Genomic DNA, 16480 nt, shown 5'->3' on the forward strand with positions numbered 1-16480 from the left:
TTCTCTTTCTTTCCTTCCTTTCTTTCTTTTTCTTTCTTTCTTTTTCTTTCTTTCTTTTCCCGTCCTTCCTTCCTTTCTCCCTTCCTTCCTCCCTCTCTCCCTTCCTTCCTTTCTTTCTTTCTTTCTTTCTTTCTCTTTTCCTTCCTTCCTTCCTTTCTTCCTTCCTTCTTTCCTTTTCTTTCTTTTTCCTTTCTTTGCCAAAGTGTTATTCACCTTTAAATATAATACATAATGTGCTTACTTCAATGTATGCTTTTTATTTTATTTCTCCCTTCTAGAATGTAGGCATCATGAGAGTGAAATATATTTATTTTGTTCACTGATATTTCACAAGTGTCTGGGAGAGTTTCCAACTTACAGTAGACAATTAACAAACATTTATTAAATTAAGGAGGGAAGGAAGTAAGTGAGTAAGCAGAACACCTTCTATTTCTGGGTCTTTTATAATCATATGCTTAGTAAAAGAACAGTGCTATTCAGCTATCCAAAAGTTACAATCAAAATGATTTTGGATGAATATCTTGACAATTGCGAGAAAGAAGTTTTATGTGCTGGCAAACTATTCTGAGTTGTTTCCACTTCATGTAATCCTAAGTAGCAGCCCTACCTTGATAGCCCATTAAAACTCTGATAATAGAAAGGCAGAACAAAAATATCTGTGATATATTTAGATTTACTACGTGTAGTTACATGTCTAGTGTCGGTGCAATGGATGCTAATTATGGCAAATCCTTACTGGGCTTCTAGTGAAGTTCTTCAGCTAATGCTTGAATGCATGGTTGGTCATATTGGTACCCCTTTGTACAAAATATGCTTTTCAAATAATCTTATTAGGGATAATAATTATATTAATTTCTGGTTTCCGTCTAAAATTTTAATTCTATTTATAGCTTTGTAAGATTTCACAAGTTAAGAGGGACCTCAGATTAAATTAGTACACAGGCAATTAACCAGTTTTGTGTCTCAGACCCTTTTCACAGGCTGATAGAAGCTATGGACCCTCTTAGCTTCAGAAAAATGGGCACTCACATACACACATCAAAGGGCTTAATGGGAAGTCCATCGACAGACCCTCTGTTCAGATCAATCTTCTGATTGTAGAGATGAGGAAACTGAAATCTACAGAGGAAGTGGGTAGTCCAAGATTGCACAGTCATTTGGAATAGACTGGACACCAATAGTACTTTTCCAGCCACTGTATCACTTCCCCAAGCACTTCCTCAAAACTTACCTTCCTTTGGGTCTTTATACATTCAATTATGGACAACTAGATTTAACAGAGAATTTTATTGCTGCAGAATATTAAGCAACAGGGAAACATGTACCATCTTTTATTCACCTGCATTTAAGGCATACAATATAAATTGCAAATGGAGCATGGAAGTGCTTAATCTTTTACAAAACTGAGTTCGCTTTCCATCCATCTAAAAATACTGTGATTTATTTTAATATTTAAAGCAGAAATCTAAGTGATGTGACAAAATTAATCATTTGGAGATATTTCCCTTATAGGTAGTACAGTTTCTTACTGATTTCTAATATGAAAATGAAGCCATAGAACCTAGAAATTGCAACATAGTTGTGGAAATAAACATTGGACTGAGAGTAAAAATGGCTAGTATTCCTCTCTGCTCATACACACCTGACTGGATAACCTTTTGCAGATCTCCTAAAAGTCTTTCTCATATAACAAGGAAGCTCTACTAGAAAATTGTTGAAGTCTAATTTAGCAATAAAGTTCTGAGTTTCTATAGTAATTCAAAGAATACTCTAATAAATGTCTGCAATTGTGGTCACATCTATGGGATGCTAAAAAATCTGCATGGTGTCAATGAAAGTATTTAATTTGTTCATTATGAACTTCGAAATAATTTATTTCATATTTTAAACTCTGATAAAATGACCCTGGCAAATAGAAATAAGCAAACTCTTTTTGCTTGAAATGCTTATTAATGACCGCGTTGAGACACTCATTCATCATTCAAGAAAGAATGTTTGCTCACACTATGCCAGAAACTTGGAGGAAGAGGGATGTGACAAGTAGGGGTACCGGATGTCCAGCTTGTAGAAGTGGATTAATGGCTGTGCTTTAAGATCAGGAACACTGAAAGGGAGTAGTGGCACCGGTTTTCACCTTTCATGCCCTTTGAGGGTATTTGGTCCATCACCATCTAGTTGATGGGGGGGGGGGGAGTTTCCTCTCCCTTCACAAATATGTGGAAATTAAATGACGTAATTCTGAACAACCAATAAATCAAGAGTAAATCAAAGGAGATACCCGTTTTGTTAATTTCATCATATGAATGTAGCTGCCCTTAGTAATAATTTCTAAGTATAAGACTAGTTAAAGGACAAATGAGTTAACTTGAATTATAAGATTTTGTTTTACAGAACAATATTAACTCTTGTGTTTAGTACATTAGAATAATAGATCTTTTGATCTATATTTTTAATCAGGTGCACATAAGAAGTTATCAGTCATACAATTCTTTTCTTGAAGTTCATACCTTTTATTGGCAGAGTAGAAACAGGTTAAAAATGCACTGGCAGAAATTTTAAGCGCAAAGCAACAGTGATGTTATATAGAGAAAATTTATATTTCCTACTTCTATTGAGGAAGAAAGATCTGCTTGTTCTAAGAATATTGTACAAAGAAAGTGACTTGAATCAGCGTTATTCTGTAACGCTACTATGCATGCAGTGTGTAGTAGCCACTAGAACACTTGGTCTATCCCAGCTCCTCAACAGTGTCTTGCATGTGGCTGGTGCTCAAATAAATCCTGGCTGAACTAATGAGCATCTCTTTCATGCCACATGGAATGCTCTAAAAGAGTTGGATCCTGAAGTTTTTATATTTTTGTCATTTTCTGGAGTTTTAGAGAGCAAAAGTCCTGAATAAACTGTGAAGCCACTGCCTGACAAATAATGCAGCAGTCAGTTTCATTATCATATCCCATTTAGACACTGACTTATCTACATGATGATTAATAGTTTTCATGCAAGAAATAAGCTTGAAATATCTGTTGCCTCGGATACTTAAAACATCCAGTTTCAGCGATGTTATTTATTGTTGTTCAAAATCAGAATGAAGTTCCTAAGCAATGTCATTTTGGAAAATTAGATCAATAGATTATGAACAGCTTTTTTTTTAAATCTTCATTTCAAGTGGATTAACACATGTATATTCTGTAATAATCCTGACTTAAGTCATAAAAGAATAGCTAGCCAGTTGTGTGCTAGATGAATAAAACAAAAGCAGGATTTAAAATGTCAGGTTTGACATCATGAACTATAATATCTAAGCATCCTTTTACTCATTTCCTTTGACTTACTATGGCTGTCATGTTGGGCTTCATGCAAATTTATTTTTAAACACTTGAGTGTTATGGACCCTCTGATTAAATGATTAATCAGATGATATATGTTGCCATCAGCTGAATCATTTAATGTTGATTTCACAAACAAGCACAGGTCACAGGCAACATTTCAGATTTCTTTGAAGAAGCACACACAGGTCACAGGCATAATCTTAAAATAATTTTATAACAAGGTAGTAATAAGAGATGTCAGGACTGGAGAAATATTTTAATTTATAGTAAACTTTCACCTTAAGTGTCTAATAATTGTTAATATAATACATTGCCTCAAATAATTAGAAGTTTGGTCCTTGTCCTTGTGCTTGACTTCAGAAGATAACCAGATGACTATTAGGTGTATTTAGACCTAAATTAAAAGCTTTGAGGCACAATGAATTGCCTGATTTGTATTTGTGTTTCGAGTGGCATACACTATTACTGGCATTATAATCTTAGATGAAAGCATACTGTGATTATTAAAGAAAAATTTAAGATTGATGTATACATATGTAACAAACCTGCACGTTGTGCACATGTACCCTAAAACTTAAAGTATAATAATAATAAAAATTTTTAAAAAGATTGATTTGTTTCTAAAGATATGTAACAGTGACATTTTGCAATGTGGTATGTAAAAGTTGGTATTTTTTACTCAAATGAGAACCCACTAATGGTACATAAACTGTCCCCACTTAGAAACACAAATATTATGGCCTTTCTTTGTATCTGACAAAAGTTCACTGGGTTCAAGATGGATGGATAGTGAATTCTAATGACCCTTAATCCTGTAAGGTTCTAGGTGGGAAAGTACTCTGTAATTATGTATAAAATTATAAGGAAAATAGGCTTACTGCTATGTTTTCATTAAAAATCATTAACTGAGTACTTAATATGTGCCAGACACTCAGCTGGGCACCATGAGAAATACAAAACTGAGTAACACATGGATGGCTCCTGCCTTCAAGAAATGGGCAGTTCAGGCCTGGAGACTGACATATTTACCCTTGGAAAAAAGGAGCAGCTGTGGTCTCTGAGAACAATATGGTTTGTAACAAGTATATATCCATCATGGAAAAAAGAGATTTACCTTAGAAATGAGAGAGGCCGATACTCTCAATAAACATCATACATTAAATTGTGTTTTTGTCAGTAGACTGAAATTACCTCACATCCACACAGATAGTAGCCATGATATTTTAGCTGTTTAGATATAGAGACAAATACTTCCACCCAAATCTTAGGATCAGTAGTTAATAGTCTGTAAGCATTACAACCCCACAACATATACATGATTATACATTCAATTTTAATATTCAGAGAACTGATTGTGATTATAGTTTTATTTGTCAAAGAAATGTATTATACGATGAGTGGGATAGAACTGCATCATGGTACACCAACAAATAGGTTTAAGTCATATTCGTGCACTTCCCTTGTTCTTTCATAAATGTTTAACATAGCTTAAAATTCTGTGGACTGCAACGTGAGAGCAATTACCACACTTTTATGAACCCATTTTTACTGTGCATGTACTAACGTCTATTGTTAGTATTCCTTCACTTGCAAAGATGGCATGATAATTTTGCTGGTTTCATTAATGAGATACTATTAAACGTAGGATGACTTCAAACTTAGGTGTATTTAAAAATTATTTTTAATTGTATACATTTAAGTTGTACAGCATGATGTTTTGAGATACTTATCTTTATATATATATATATAAAATATACACACATATATAAAAGTGATTCCTACATCAAAGCAAATTAACATACCCATCATCATATGGTTACCTTTCTTTTTTTACTATCAGTACCTAAAATCTACTTTCTTGAAAAATTACCAGTATGCACTACAATATTATTAACAATAATCTTCATGTTGTACATTAGATCTTTAGACTTACTCATCTTACATGACTTAGGTTTGTTTTTACCTCTATTACCATCTGAGCCATATTTCCACTTTGTAATTTGATAATAAACTTGGAAAAATAGCATTTACATGTTTAGGTGACAGGCATAAATAGGATAGATGTGTTTATATATTATTCCATATATCTTGTCTCCAACTACAACGATAAACAACCTGTTTGTCCGTAAAAAGTAAGAAATAATTTGACTTTTCTGCCCCTTCAAGCATAGGCTGTTAGTTTTTAAGTTTTAGGGAGACATTGATGATGCTATTTGCTTTATCAAGAGGAAATTGTCGGAAGAGGTCTTATGGTTCTCAAACTATTCAAAGTATTTAAAAATTAGGACAAAATATGTTTACGTGATATTCAAGGGTACAGAAATAAGGTAAATTAGATGCCAATTGTGTTTTTCATGCAAATATATGATTATGCTTATAAGAGTTAGATGATACATCTCATCAATTTAATTGTTCTTCTACAAGGAGAAAATGAACAATTTGTCAACTCGTATATGAAGTAATTTTTATAAGAAATTTTATTAAAACTTTTAACAACATTTGGATTTTTAAGTTGCAATTTAAATATCCCCCTCTACAGGTGATTCTGGAATCACTAAGCAGTTACTTGTGAGAATTCCAAAGTAGAATTTAATTCTTATTAATGCCATAGTGAATACTAATGCAAAGAATACTGAGCCAGAAACTATGCTTGTTGAATAAATAGATTATTTATTGAACAAGTAAGTGAAAAAATGGAAAGAAAGAACGGGTATATATTTTATCTTCCTGCTTAGATGTGGGACTGTCCTACATTTCTCTGGTGTTCACAACAATATGATAAATCTAATTGGAATTCAGTTCACAAGAATGAATTCAGTTACATTATGGATTGTGATGAATAATGTACACTTTTAATTTAATGAAATCAAATAGATTTTAACTATCTATGCTTACAATGGGGTGACATAAGTCTGACAATCCTTAATATCAAGTCATCCCAATTCACATGTATACACACTTTTTTTCTATTTGGCTATTGGGAATCCTCACAAAAAACATAAATTGCCCTTTCAGTGTACATTACAGTATTTCATGCCACACAGATTTTCTGAGGTTGTACATACAGCTTTGCCTTGAGGCTCCAATTTTTGCTCAGTGGATTGAGTATGTATTATTTGAGGGAAATCAGAAGAGGCATGTGTTTCCTACTCATGTCACGTAGCTTTGGGATTAATGTAATTGTCCTACAAAGCATAGATAGATAGAAATACTTCATCCTTAATTTCTAATATTATGACATATCTAAAGTAGGCACCTTTAAAAGATAATCTCCACTAAATACTAATGACTGCTTATAGTGGCAATTCATCTTTCATGGTTGTCCTTCTACAAAGGTATACTAACATTTAAGAGTTTGAAACAAAGGCAATTCACAAGGGTTCTACTAGAGATGGTCTATATCTGCCGTTTGATCCTGCATAATGGCCAGCTTGCCCTCCTGTGCATGACAGCTCCTGGTTTAACTGCACCATTTTGTTTGGTCATATACAGGGAAAACATGGCTTGATGTGGAGGGCATGGGATTGAATTCAGGGAACAGAGAGTTGGTCTTGTCTCTCTCACTCTACTGGATGATGTCATCTCCCCTCTCTGAGCATGAGTTTTCTTATCTGTGAAATAAAAATGTTGAATTAAATGAGTTCAAAATGCTTTCAGTCTGTGTTTAATAGCTTGAATCTTAAGACAATGTATTCAATTATGCATTGCCAGACTCCTGGCAACTTATTTAACCTTTCTAAACCATAGCTACTCATCTGTAACTGGCCAGCCAACTGCCCAGGGTTGGAGTGTGAATGAAATAAGATAATGCAGACAAAAGATTTTTAAAAATTGTAGTGCATTATACAGTTATAATATTTTGCTAAGAACTTTTATTTTTTCTAAGAAGTGTGTTGATGTATGATCATAGAAAATTTTTTCCATATTCCTTTGTAGTTTGATGATATTAAGTAAGTAAATTATATAACACAAAGAGGGAAAAGCATAACTGAACATGCCATTTTATTTAGCTAAGTAAAATGTAATCACTATTAGTTTTCCTCTGATTTCCCCAAAGTCATGTGATTCCATTGAGTATTATGCACATGGTATAATTAGAATGGGTTCCCTGCTCAAATAATTTTGGGAAACATTGAAATTAACAAAGTTTAAAAGTATCTCTGTTAAGCTGAAGCAAATCTCAGAGTCCTTAATATTGTATGTAAGAGGAATAGTTACCGTCTTTCCTAATGACTCTTTGACGCCAAACCCATGGAGAATAGTTCTAGGTGTTCAATAGAACACAGATTTGGGATGCCACAGGTTAATCGGAACTGTCCCCTGCAATCTTTCTCTCTTTTTCTTAATAATGGCTGATTTCAGGTCCTAGATGAAAGACTTTTAGAGAGATTATCAGGACTCAGCATCCCATATCAGAATCCATTCTTTTATAGTCATTTTCTGTTACATTTCTTGGGACAACACCAAAGAAATGACCATCTTCATTCACATAGGCTTTGTACCAAATGCTGACAAAAATCCTTGGTGACCTAGATAGGGGCAGGTCTAAGTAGATTGCAGCTGTAAAATTGGCTGACGAATGATCTCAGCCCTTTTTACTCACACCCAAAGGCAGGACAGTCCATTAAGGGGAAGGAGGGCTGAGAGTTTTTCCTTAGGCCAATTTCCTATGCCAGAACTTTTTAGAATGGAAGCATTTCCAGAGGAGAAACAACCCCAAGCACAGTTCAAAGCCCCCTCCTCCCAAGTTCATTTGAAAGTGGGATGGTTTATCTGCAAAAGGGGAAAGGATGAGGGATAAGGACGGGAATATCCTTACCCTTCAGAGAGTCTGGTTTCATCCTGCACTTTTACTGCACAGCCACGAAAGCCTTGGGGTGAATCTACAATATGATACATCCTATGGTCTAAACGTGCCTGGCTGATCCTCTCTAACACTTCAGGGGTCTAAAAGGGATAACATGCTCTCCTGTCACTCACCGACTCTGTCCGCCATATTTCACCCAGCCAGCCACTGCCTTCACTTCCGTCCGAGGCCTAATTTGAGCCCATGGGAAACCAAAGAACCCCTACCACAACTGCCTCAACTCTTGGGAACCAGGGTGTATGGGGGTGACGGGAAGTGAGCATACGTTCTCCAACTTGGTATGTCAGCCCCCACGTCTGTATGAGTGTCTGCTCACACTCTGACTGCAGGCCTTGCTCCTGAGGCCGCATCCTACCAGGGAGTAAGACCCAAGTCCTTCCTGCTTTCAGACAACGCCAAGCCTCACGAGTTCCCACCCGCCTCCACAGAGGAAGGACCAGAGACAAACTCTAATGTTCCACTAATACTTCCCTTCTTATTACCTTCCTTGAAAATCCCTTCTCCCTCTTTCTTTTTATACTTCGCTAATGAAAGATAATGAAAGGGTCTGGCACTTGGAATTTAGAATTGATACATGATTTTTAACCCGCAGACGTTTTCCACAATAACCCTTGCATCTTCTGCTAAGATGTGGGCTAGGAAGGGACCAGCCAGTTCCCAGGGTCACAGTGCCTCAGCTGATGTTTCGTATTTTCAGCAACTTTATGTTAGAGATGTCCATCAATCAGCAACAATATGGTTAGAGAATAAACTAATAAAAGTCATTTTTGAGGACATGTTGGAAGTCTAGTAAAAGCATTGAAATTATGCATGCTCTGACCAAACAGTTTCATGTCTAAGAATTTAAATATGATCATAAGTTTAAATATGAAGACATTTATCACAGAATTGATTATAAAACAAAATTGAAAAAAAAAGTGTTAGAAGTTTGACCATAGGGGCCTCATTAAATGCATTATGGTTGATCCATACAGTGGTTTGCTGAACAGCCATTAAAATGTTGTAGAATAATTATTAATGGTGTAGAAGGATGCTATTGTTGCAGTATGTGAAAAGAACAAATTACAAAGCAGTTTGTATAGCATAATATTTTTATTTTTTAAAAACCTTTATGTGGCTTATGTGTGTATAAAGATGCGGAATAAATGCACGAGGTACTCAGTTTTTCTTAGTGAAGCCCATTTTGCATTTTGGGCTGGGTAATTCTTCGCTGTGGAGAACTCTCATTCATTGTAGGATGTTTGCAAGCCCTGCGCCTTACCTCTTTAATGCCAGTAGGCCCCCCCAGCATGGCAACAAGCACAAAATGGTCTCTCATATTGTCCTTGAGGAAATTTTGCTACTGAGTAACTATTACTGGGTCTTAGATTACAGTCTGGATTATTGTGTTCCTTTCTTATTTTTATTTTCTCCAATTCCCTTTAATAAGCATGTACATGATTCATAAAAAAGCACCATAAATGGTAATTACAATATTCTGCACTGGTTAAAACTTAGGTAAATAAGCATTCTGCTGCTTTAGCCACAATTGTAATTTATGCTCCTTCTTCTTAAGTTCACAGTTCCCGCGTACATTCATTCAACTGATTCAAAAGTCATTTTAGCTTGATAGACTCTTAAAAGTTAGAGTTATCATTTCTGCTATTTATTGTTTCAATTATCCATTTGTCCACCCATCCATCTGATCCATTTTGTTGATGCATGCTGTGTATAAAATACTACACCGGCCTGGTGCGGTGGCTCACACCTGTAATCCCAGGACTTTGGGAGGCCAAGGTGTGTGGATCATCTGAGGTCAGGCGTTTGAGACCAGCATGGCCAACATGGAAAAACCCTGTCTCTACTAAAAATACAAAAATTAGCCAGGCATGGTGGCAGACACCTGTAATCCCAGCTACTCAGGAGGCTGAACCAGGAGAATCTCTCGAACTCGGGAGGTGGAGGTTGCAGTGAGCTGAGATCATGCCAATACACTCCAGCCTGGGTGACAGAGTGAGACTCCGTCTCAAAAAAAAAAAAAAAAATACTATGCCAAGCATCATCAAAAATATAGTGATATATAAGACCTATTTGTTGTGCTGTAGGCATTGACATCTAGCTGTCAACCATGAATATGTGTAGGAGTCTATCTATTAATATTATGGACCCTGCTTGAAGACTTCTTCCCCAATCTTTTTCTCTTCCCATTAAGTTTGAAGTAAGGTTTTCTGAGTCAAGTATCATAGTACATACAGTCTCATTATTTTTCAAAAATCTCTGGTAATAGTACATTTCTTTCCTTTATCCCCTTTGTTCTCAACTATCAAACCATTTTAGATAACCAGTATTGATATCCAATATTAGTAAATAGCAAAACAGAGAATTATTAACAAAAAAATTTGTAGGAGTAATTGGTTATATGGTATGCAGTATTATTAGAGAGTAAATCAGAAAATTATTAACAAAAATTTTAGACGAATAATGGATTTTCTTGCCCAAGTCAATTGAGTGATTTAGTTGTTGTTTCATTTTTAGCAAGTACAGCTGATCATTTGAGGCCTTACTCATTGTTTGATTTTGCAAATTCTTACTATTATAAGGCTTTTGGGCTCTGAGAAAGCTGTTGTCTTAATCTGTTTGTGCTGTTATAACAAAATACATGAGACTGGGTAATTTACAAACAACAGAAATTTATTTTTCATAGCTCTGGAGGCTGGGAACTCCAAGATCAAGGCATTCGTCATCAGGTTCAGTGTCTGCCGAGGGCCGGTTCTCTACTCCCAAGATGGTGTCTTGTCACTGTATCCTCCAGAGGACCAAATGCTGTGTTCTCACATGGTGGAGAGATAGAAAGGGCAAACTCACTCCCTCAAGGCCTTTTATAATGTTACCAATTCCACTTATCAGGGCTCTGCCCCCATGACTTTATTACCTCTGCAAGGCCCCACCTCTTAATACTATCACGTTGGTGATTACGATTTATCACATGAATTTTGACCATAGTAGTTGCCATCCTTTCATTTCCATGTATCCTTAAAACTTTGCCTTTCTCATTTTAAGGTACTTTATCCACAGTATGCCAATTTTTCAATACTTTTGTTAACCTGTCTGACAATTTATAGGAAACTGTAAAAGTGCAGTTTTTGATGCGCTCTTTAGCTGCCAGTTTACTTCTACTGTTATTAGAGAACCCCATCCACAGTGCATGGGTTTATTTTGTGTATGAACAAAGACTTTATATATAGTTTGGGTCATTTTTATTCATTAGTGCTTCCCTTATAATCTCTGAATATCATCTTATTAGTACTTACTGCTATTCTTAGTAGTAACTAGCATGCCTGATCATCCCAAATGTCTAGGTTCACGTTTTAAAATAAATTATATCTTTGGGCTTAACAGTTTATTGAAAGATAACAAGGATTGAGTCATAGTTGTATGTTTTTGGAAGTAGAATTCAACTGTAAATAGAAATTGGTTGTTTAGATCCCACTATATATGAAAAAATGAAGGCTTTAGGAGAAAATCTCCCCAAAGAACCCATTTTTCTTGTGATAAATATCCTGAAACGATTTGAGAAAAAAAATGTATATTTGTTACAGCTAACAAATATTTGTGTTTTTTATTCTTCATGGAGAGAATGAAATTTCCTCTCTCCTTTACACATTTCTTTTTCTTATTAGAAACTAATTGATGCCCTTATAAAAATTAACTGCAGAGCACTAACATGTGTATATATAACCATTATGTAGGGTGTAGGGTATGTTCAGGGTATTGTGTGTGTGTGTGTGTGTGTGTGTGTGTGTGTGTGTAGCTGTGTGTGTATGTAGTGAAGTATATGGTAGTGTTTTTTCAGAAATCTGCTTGGTCTTCCCAGAGTTCATTCATCTTATAAATGCATCTACATTGATCTGTATCTTTGGAATCCATGAAATGTTTTTTGGCAGTACTTCCTTTAATGTAGTGTGCTGGATATCTGGAAATTTCTAGCCAGATTAGTTACAGAAAATTAGCCAGTGGTTTTGCACTCTCTATAGAATCAAGGCCCAAGGCCTACTCTTGTTACTCAGGGCCTTGTTTTATCTGGCCTCTTTCTTTTCAGTCATTTATCTCTCAAATACTCAACAAAACTCTTCATTCTAGGTAGACAAGTATCTTCAAAATACTTCCCAATTATCTAATAACTGTCTTACCACTAAGAAGGCTTTTATGTCTCCTGTCGGAATTTTATCCATGCAAAAAAGTCCAGCCCAAGCCTCCAGAACTCCAAAAAGTTATCTCTAACTGCTGAAACACAGTCATTTCACTATGTGAAATTTCACTTTGATCTTGTAGCATTTGCAGATATACCGTACATATCCTTGATCCTTTTCCTTTCATACCTTTTATATCTAACCCTTAAGCTAATAATTTTACCTACACTGTAATTCAAAATGTATCCCCAGTCTTACCATGTCTCCCTTCTCTACTGTTGCCACCGTAGGCCAGGCCTTCATCATTTCTCACCTGGACTCCTTCCCTAACCTCTGAACTGATCTGCCTGCTTCCACTTAGACACCCAACCTAGTCCATTCTTGAGCAGTCGGAATAATTCTTTTAAGAGAGAAACCAGATCACATCCCCCCTGCTCCCAACCATCCAGTGACCTCTTATCATACATAGAATGAAATGCAAATCTTTACCGTGTTTTAAAGGCCCTGCATTATCTGGCCCTCAGTAACTTCTTACTTCCTATCCCTTTTCTCCTTGTATGCCACCCTCCAACTACACTGTAACTATACTGCCTTTTTCCCTGTTCTTTAGACCTGCCAACCATATTTTCACTGCTCAGTTAATACGTAGAAAATGAATTGTTGGTTAAATGTAGACTGTTTCCTTCTTAAAGCAAAGATAAATGACACTGTCTTCAAAAACAACCAACTGCCCAGAATTCCTGACTTTAATTTTAAAAAGACAAACTGCAAGAATGTGTTAAACAGTAAGGAAACAATTCACTACTTCAGAATTCCGTATGATTTCACTGCATGTTAGTAATTTTGTATATTATAGAATATGAGGATATTCTAATGAACTTAACTCTATGCTGTATACTTATCATGATAGCTCATTTTCTCATATGTTTATAACAACTCTATTTATTGTACATGGATACGTGGGAAATAAATTAATTTTCTCCTTAAGAACAAAGCAACCATTTCACTCATGAGGTAAATCTTGAAGATTTAAAAACTACTTAAAATTATACATTATTCATATAATGTTAAGTATTTTCTTAGTAAACCACATAATTTAGAATGACAATTGGACAGATGGGCAGAACCACATGCATCCACTATTAGGCAGTTGGTGAGCGTAAGATGCCAGAAAGAAGATTAGGAACATCAAGGCAGGGAGCTTCCGATCGCTCTTGAAAACATTGACCCTTTGCTCCGCACTCTCCACGATGCATTTCCTTTGAAAAGTAATGCCTTCCAAAACAAAGTTCTGTGTTTTATATCTAAACTTACTCAATACTTTCTCGTGGTTATTGATATATAAAAATTAAAGTAAAATGTTCAGGCAGACCAAAAGAAGAATTTCCCCCTCCCTCTGCCTTTTATGCCAGGGTGACAGCTATGAAATGTACAGTACGTTTCTTCTGCAAGGACTGTAGCAGTGTTCCATTGCAAGAAGATGGGAGGGAGAGAAAGGTTGCACGCTGAGGAATACAGTGTCATTTGTCACTGCCTGGACTCATCAGCTATGCAGAACTCTGAGAGGCACCAGGCTTCTTTATTTATTTCTTCAGAACACTTCAGCAAAAAAGATTTCATTAGGAGCAGAGAAAAATGTGAAAAATGAATTAGCTTTTGTGATGGGGAGTAGTCATCTCTGAATATTGATCAAGATTAAGAGGGTTGTCTTCATAACTTCTTTTATCCATAGTCTATACTGATTTAACTAGAAAACTGTAATTTCAGGTGGTATTTTGGGTGTGGCAGATCTTTATAGTAAATGAAGAATCTAGTCAAATCTACTGAAAAATTCTGCCTACTTTAATGTTTGATCTGGTTGAAACCATTTTAGCTTAACAATCGTTCCTCTGAAACAGGGAATCAATTGACATCCTACAGCAAAATTATGTGGAAGGGCCATTAGCTTCACATCCAATGCAAATTTTGCATGTGTTTACTCTTCCCTAATCCAAAATATATCAGATCCTAGATGCCAGTGGAATCGTTTGAGCTAGATGGCTTGAGGGTCATAGCTTTTTTCATTTCCTGTTCTCAGACCTCTTATAATTGATAGAATAAAATCAGAAGAGCCCTAGAGCTGTCCCACCCATTCTGCGTCACAAAAGTAGAAGTAATGGCAACCACTATCATAGGGATCATGCTCACCTTTTTCTTACCAGACAAATTTGGATATTAGCTTGAAATTAATACCTTCCTTAAAATGTTGGAATTTGGTTATATGTGAAATTTTGCTCAATTTATTCATTATATTTTGTATGGAATTATTTTTGCCCTATGTTTTCACTTAAGTGTTCTCTACCCAAGATTTTAACTGAACCCAAATCAGCCAGACACACAGACATGGATTTTGCTGCCACCAAGGTTAATTCTTCTTTTAAAGTTAATTTTTAAAATTTGGTAAAATATAGCTTTGAAAATTTGCATTTGTCTAGTGTTTGTTATGTACTTCCCCCTTTTGTTTGATTATATGTCTATATATTTCTTGTAGAAATTGATTTTTTTTTTTTTTGCCTTGGTTCAATTACTTTTCTTTCTTTTTTTTTTTTTATTATACTTTAGGTTTTAGGGTACATGTGCACAATGTGCAGGTTTGTTACATATGTATCCATGTGCCATGTTGATTTCCTGCACCCATTAGCTCGTCATTTAGCATTAGGTATATCTCCTAATGCTGTGATTTTTAACCTGCTTTTTATGTTAGCTTTTATGAGCTTCTGTCTGAATTCTGAATATGTCTTTCTTAATGTCTTCTAAATGTTTCTTTCTGGATAATTAAAAGATTTATTAGGCTTTTAATAATTATATTTGTTATCTTATGGAATGTGTTTGAAAATATTTTAAATGGAATAGCCAGTTAACACAGCATTGAATTTTTTCTTGTTAGAGATACATTGTTTTCTAGGCATTTTATTGGGAGAGAAGTTAGTATGATATAATGTCTTTGGCTGATATTAACTATTCTAAGATGCATTGTTTCTGAGAATACCATTGTCTGATTTCATTCAGGGAAATTTCACACAAGCCAGTAGAGTTACTACTTTTTTCAAGACCTGTTAATTGATATATATAAAAACTTGCCATTGTTTACATGCCCGTTTCAGATCCTTTATGTGACCTAAGCTAGAAATGCATTTTAACAGCATTTGTTTTTCTAAAAATATTTATTTATATATTTATTTATTATAGAGACAGTGTCTCTCTATGTTGCCCAGGCTGGCCTCGAACTCCTGGGCTCAAGCAATTCTCCTGCCTCGGCCTCCCACAGTGCTGGGATTACAGGTGTGAGCCACTGTGCCAGGCCCTTGTTTTTATTTTTTTAAACATTGTTATTTTGAAAGGGGTTTGAAGGTGATCCCTAGATAGCAACCAGGGATGATTCCAGCAGCAAAACAATCTAAAAAGTAATTTTATAGGAAAATGCAGAACATAAATGAGCCCACAAAAAATTATATTAGGTTCTGTTTACATCACTACCTTCTTTCACATGTAATATTTCACTAACATTTAATGAATTTCTGTGCAGTGCCATATACCATTATAAATTCTAGGATAGAAGAATGAGTGAGAAATGTTCTTAGGCCTTAGGAAGAAGGAACAAGCATCTCTGTGTCATAGTTATTTCAACTCTTCTTTTACGCCTCATTCCCATATTAAATCTCAGGAAAGCTAAAGTAATAGCTATCCCAGATCTATTTTAGACTCCAGACACTTACTTCAATGTCTTGTTCTCCTTATCAGACTGGAATCATTCCAAACCTCTTAACTTCTGGGCAACCATGATAATGCGACAGAAAGGACACTAAATCTGTCACAAATTTATCTTGATAGTCTATCCAGTCTTACTTGGTACTGAAGGTCACAAGTAGAATAAGATTGTTGTTGTTGTTTTTTTTTTATTTTTTGACAGGAGAAAAGAACACTGTGAGCACAGAGTGAATGTCTAACATTGATTCTTGAGTAGCAGGAATTCTCTATGCAAGAGGATCTCTATGCAAAGAGATCTCATATTCTAGCACCATTTAAGGATCTCTGTGCAAAGATATCCCATATTTTAGCACTATCAATAAGCTATG

The 16480-nt window shown here is 35.4% G+C and overlaps 1 protein-coding gene across 1 annotated transcript in view; it reads left to right on the forward strand.

The window, feature by feature from the left end:
• Window positions 1–16480, forward strand: part of SNCA (synuclein alpha) — a 113966-nt gene that overhangs the window by 16837 nt on the left and 80649 nt on the right. The window lies entirely within an intron of this gene.

The sequence above is a fragment of the Hylobates moloch genome, unplaced genomic scaffold (genome assembly GCF_009828535.3).
Source record: "Hylobates moloch isolate HMO894 unplaced genomic scaffold, HMol_V3 SCAFFOLD_2, whole genome shotgun sequence".
In the NCBI taxonomy this organism is placed as follows: Eukaryota; Metazoa; Chordata; class Mammalia; order Primates; family Hylobatidae; genus Hylobates; species Hylobates moloch.